We start from the raw sequence: 5,467 nt of genomic DNA on the forward strand, positions 1-5,467 counted from the left end.
AACATTGTCCTTATGAATCTTCCTGGTCTGACCTTTTTGTTGTTTCCTTTTTGACGATTTCTTTGTTTTCATTATGTTCTGTTCCTGTGAGTCAAACCTCCTAAGGTCTCCCAAAAGCAAGCCACTCCACAGAGGAAAATGGCCAGGTAGGTGTCAAAGAAAAGTGATCATGCAAGGACAAAAGTATGGGTTGTCTTCTTTTGCAAAGTATGTTTCATTCGCCACTTGGTCATTCACTTCTTTTTTGATCTGCTGAAAAAAAACAGTAAATGGTGATCGGCCTGTGATGCTTGTAACATGTTTTCTGTTCCTGATTCGGCCATGGAGCTTGCATTTTGAAGTCTGGCAAAAGCAAAAGTAGCAAAGTATCGCAGTCCTTTGTCACCTGTTTGCTTACAGATTGCCTGTCTGACAGCTTTCAAAATGTGCGCAGAGCATAGGTGCAGGACAGTACATGACTCATATACTCGGTTGAGGTAAGAGACGATGTGCTCTTTGTTTAGCGCATGCATTACGCTTTGTATTAAAGCCCAGCTGTAGTCACATTTGACATGATGAATAGGCACATGTGTGTATTTTGACAGTTGTGTGTTGAGTTGCATGAGCCAAAATGAGATAGTTGGTACCGTGTGATCATTAAATAGCATTTCACAAATAGGAAGTGGGGGCGCATCTTGACCCTTTCCTGGAAGAACAATGGCGTAGTACAACACACGCTTTGGCTGATTAGGAATCTTTGTGTCAACTCCCCCAGTGGCGACACTGGAACCCTGCCTCGCAAATGTTGCACAAGAATGCTGATGCCAAGCTCACTGTACAAATGGACATTTAAAGGATCAAAACAAAAATGCTGTATGTAGCCTGGTGTCTTGTAGTACTTGGTGTCACATTCTTTGAGTACTTTTTGCAAGACAGATATCTCAATTAGCATGTCTGTGTGCATGTTTTCCATTTTTCTCATTTGATAGCCTATTGATTTCAACAGATTTTTGTTTGGACATTCAGTCATGTTTCCAGCCAGAAGTTGCTCCTTTGGTGTTGATTGAAGGCTTTTGTAAAATAAATGACTTGGTCCCTGCCCTAAACCCTTTGCTATTTTTCCTCTTTTTTGGTAGGTTGTATGTCTTCTCTTACTCTCTGATTCATGAAGTATATCTCCAGTCCGACGGACTAGAAATTTTACATTTTCCTCCTGTGACACAGGTTATTTTACTAATTTGAATGTGTATTTTGCTGAGCAGGAAGGAAATGTGCAGACTGCCTCAGAGCGCAAATAACAAAGGTTTTTCTTTCTACTGTGAGGACCCTTGACATGGTGATATTTAAATATGGGATGAATTTCGACTCAAAATGATTAACAAATGCACTCAAAAAAATATTTAACCCCAAAAGTTAAAACTTATGTATTTCAATTACATGTCAATTTTCCATCCAATTTAATCACATAAATCCAACGCAAAAGTTCTCATTTTATATAAACTTTACAATCACGTTCAGTTTATGTGAATAAATTAAATAAACATTATGTGAACTGATGAACTGTGATTTATGATTGTGTTTTAAATAAACTTTACTCATTTTAAATACATTTTTGTTACTTGTTTTATATAACTATTTTACATTTCCTTATTTCTATTAAATTAATGGTCAAACACGTTTAATTCTCAAACATTTATTGTGTGCAAAAGAAACATCAATGACAAATTTTATATAATCCTTTTTTTTTACATACAACAATATAACAAGTTTTCAACACTTTTAACATATAACAAAAAAACAGTTTTTTTAACATATAACAAGTTTTCACATTTCAACATTTAGACCAGAACCAAGTGTCCTACTATACTTCCTCAGCTGGCTGATCAAGCTATCCATGGAGTATACTGCATCTTCAAAGATTAAAGATCTACCCCAAGAATGTCTGATCTTAATTTGGTGGTGGAATTAAGTAGCATTCAACTGTTGCTTAACTTTGTGAATTTCAGAAGAACACAAGAATAAAACTTTTTTAAAACAGAATAAAAACAGTTTCTGTGCTGCTGTGAACATCTCTTGTGTCAAAAGTATTAGAGCTAGAGAAGCAGGAATAGTGAATTAGGTGAAGTCTCTTGCATGCTGAAGCTAGTGTCATCCGTCCTTTGAAAAATTCCTTTCAGGACATCACTCACCCTTTCAGCTTAAGTTCAGTAACAGCTCTTTAACGTTATAAGCCTTTCTTCACCTCTCTGTATAGGTGGCTCTCAGCTGGCTGATCAAGCTATCCTGCATCTTCAAAGATTAAAGATCTCCTCCAAGAATGTTCGATCTTAATTTGGTAATGGAATTAAGTAGTTAAGTAGCATTCAACTGTTGCTTAACTTTGTGTCAGCTCTGAGGCTGAATTTCAGCAGAACACAGGAATAAAACAATTGTTTTTGAATATAACAGTCTCTGCGCTGCTGCAAAATGAGAGATCAACTAAATTCCTGGATTGAGTCAATAACAATATTTAACATCTCTTGTGTCAAAAGAAAAGCAGGAATGGTGCATTAGGTGAAGTCTCTTGTATCAGTCTGTTGAAAATTCCTTTCAGGACATCCTTGAAAAAGTTTTCAATCTCCTTTCAAAAGTGAATGTCATATTCACTGAAACATTTTTATTTTAAGTGCCTGAACCTTTGGGGAAAGCTTGCTGCCATCCAAATTCATCAGTACCTTCTGACAGAATTCAAATGTGAATTTATGACTCTGGGGGTAGCTCAAGTTGAGAGCGTAGATCAGTCCAAACAGCAATACAAATCCAAAGGAAACACTCTGTAAATTCTGTAGCAGCTGCACACCTTCTATTACTACTCCAACATCTGCTGGTTCCTCCTCAGCACCAGCACCTTCTTTACGGATCACATACAGCCCCAGAGTGGTCTCAGAAATGGCTCTCTCTGCTTCTTCAAGATTGCAGTCCTAAGCCCAAAAAAATAAAAACTTCTTCAGTTTAACTGAAATATTGGTGATATACAGGCTGGCAATATGTTTAGGTCAAAACAAAAAGTACATATACAAACCTCAAATTCTCTGATGAGTGTTGTAACGTCCTCATTGAAGTAAACACACAGACTTTTTATGACACAGTCTCGCTTGATGTGTATGTCATCACACTGAAAATTATGACAATATAAAAAACACATTATAGTATATTTAATATATATTAGGATATATTTGACTCGTGGATTTGGAGAATTGTGACACCCCTAAATATATATATATATATATATTAGAGTTGAGCCGGATACTCGGCTGAAACGAGTATCCGGTACGGATAAAGCATATTTGCCGAGTACAAGTATTATACGAGTAATACGAGTCAATATCTGTGCTCGGATGGAATAAAAATCCTCATTGGGTAGCTGACTGTGTCTGCGTTCTGTGATAGGCTAGTCACAGCGCCCCTCCCTTACACATACAGATTTGCTCACTCACTCACACACAGAACAGCTCTCTTTCTCTCTCTTTCTCTCTCTGTCTCTCCCTCAGTCACTCAGGTTCGCGGGTCTTTTCCGTTAACGTTTAGGGTTTCTTCAGCTTCAGGTTTGTTTTTTATTTCGTTTTTTTCTGCATTGCTTATTAACCAGTAGAGTTCTGGTAAACGTGGGGTTTGTTCAGACGTGGTGCTTGGTAGAACGCGACTAGCGTTGCGTCTCTGCCTGTCTGAGATTTTTTTTTCTTTTTTTAACCGTCTGCTGACTCTAACCAGTTTTTTGACTTCACGTATAAAACTATAATATTTCAAATTAATTAGCTACACACACTCTCTCCCTCCCTCCCTCCGCTGGTCATCTAATTTTTATTAACGTCTGCTAGCAATTGCATGATTAAAAATAACATACTGGTTAAAGCCCCGCCCCTTTCAAGACAACCCGGCCACTTCCGGGTTAAACCCCGCCCACTTCCAGGTTAGGCCCCGCCCAGTCCGAGTACAGATACGGATACAGATAATTCATATGGTTAACAGATACAGATACAGATACAGATAATGCTGTACTCGCTCATCCCTAATATATATATATATATATATATATATATATACACACACACACACATTTTTTTTGCTTTTAAAACAAGTCTCTTCTGCTCACCAAGGCTGCATTTATTTGATCAAATAATAATAATACAAATAATATTTAAAGTTATTATGACAATTTAAAATGACTTTTTTTATTTTAAATTGTAATTTATTTCTCAGATGAATCAGATATTCCGCCTCTGAATTTTCAACATCATTACTCAGTCTTCAGTGTCACATGATCCTATAGAAATCATTCTAATATGCTGATTTTATGCTAAAAAACATTCATTATTATTTTAAATGTTAAAAAAGTTGGGTACAATTATATCAAAATTCATTAATGAATAGAAAGTTCAAAAGAACAGCATTTATTTAAAATATAATATTTTCTAACATTATAAATGTATTTACTGTAACTTTTGATCAATTTAACTCATCCTTGATGAATAAAAGAATTGGTTTATTTTAATTCTTTCCCCCCATAATAAAATAAAAATTTCTAACTGACCCCAAACTTTAGAATGGTAAGTATTTAATGTTATAATTTTTTTTCCATTTCAGATAAATTCTGTTCTTTTGAATGTTCTATTCATCATAGGATTATGAAATAAAAAAATTAAAACAGTTTTTAACACTGATAATAATCATAAATGTTTATTGAGCATAAAATCTTCATATTAGTGTGATTTCTGAAGGATCATGTGACACTAAAGAACGTAATGATACTGAAAATTCAGCTTTGATCACAGGAGTAAATTACACTTTAAATTCACTGTCTATTCACAATAGAAAACAGCGGAGAGGAGGAGACTTTTAAAAACATAAAAAATCGTACAGAATCCAAACTTTTGACCGGTAGTGTGTGTGTGTATATATAACATTTGTAATTAGTTATAAAAAAATGCAGTTTACCACACCTTGTCTGCAATTGCCATAATGCATGATATCTTCTGTCCAGAAGCACCACCTTTGCTGCTGAATACCTTGTGTAGATTAACAGTGTATCTGTCCAGCTGTGCCAAGAAATTTGACAGAAGTGGCACAGTTGTTATCCTCAAGAATTCTGCATTTATCTGGGGTAGGGAGATAAATAAAGATTAGCATGATTTATAGGAATTTATAGTAATTTTACATTTATTCTTGTGTAAATATCAATAACACTTACTTCATTTACTGTGAACAGTGCCGGCCATCTGCTTTGTAAATCAGACATAATTGCCAAGTCTTCAACCAACTCTTGCCGTCTATAAGAGAAGGTCAATTGCATTTTTTCCTTAATGACTGCCTCATTATTTTTCTTTTTCACTTCAGTTAAGAGAGCAATTCTTTCCTTCTCCATGCTCTCTGCTGTTTCTCCTTTTGGGAGGCAAGGAAGGAAATTTACCTCAGCTTTTCTTGGTTTTTTGATGTTTGATGCTGCTTTACA

The 5,467-nt window shown here is 35.5% G+C and overlaps 1 long non-coding RNA gene across 1 annotated transcript; it reads right to left on the bottom strand.

Moving 5' to 3' along the window:
* Positions 1–2,445: 2,445 nt before the first annotated feature.
* On the bottom strand, positions 2,446–5,000 carry LOC306902832. The gene is made up of 3 exons (XR_013787486.1): positions 4,959–5,000; positions 3,041–3,133; positions 2,446–2,939 (listed from the first exon to the last, which is right to left on the bottom strand). It is a non-coding gene; the product is annotated as an uncharacterized lncRNA (long non-coding RNA).
* Positions 5,001–5,467: the final 467 nt, after the last annotated feature.

The sequence above is a fragment of the Barbatula barbatula genome, assembly GCF_947034865.1.
Source record: "Barbatula barbatula genome assembly, chromosome: 13".
NCBI lineage: Eukaryota > Metazoa > Chordata > Actinopteri > Cypriniformes > Nemacheilidae > Barbatula > Barbatula barbatula.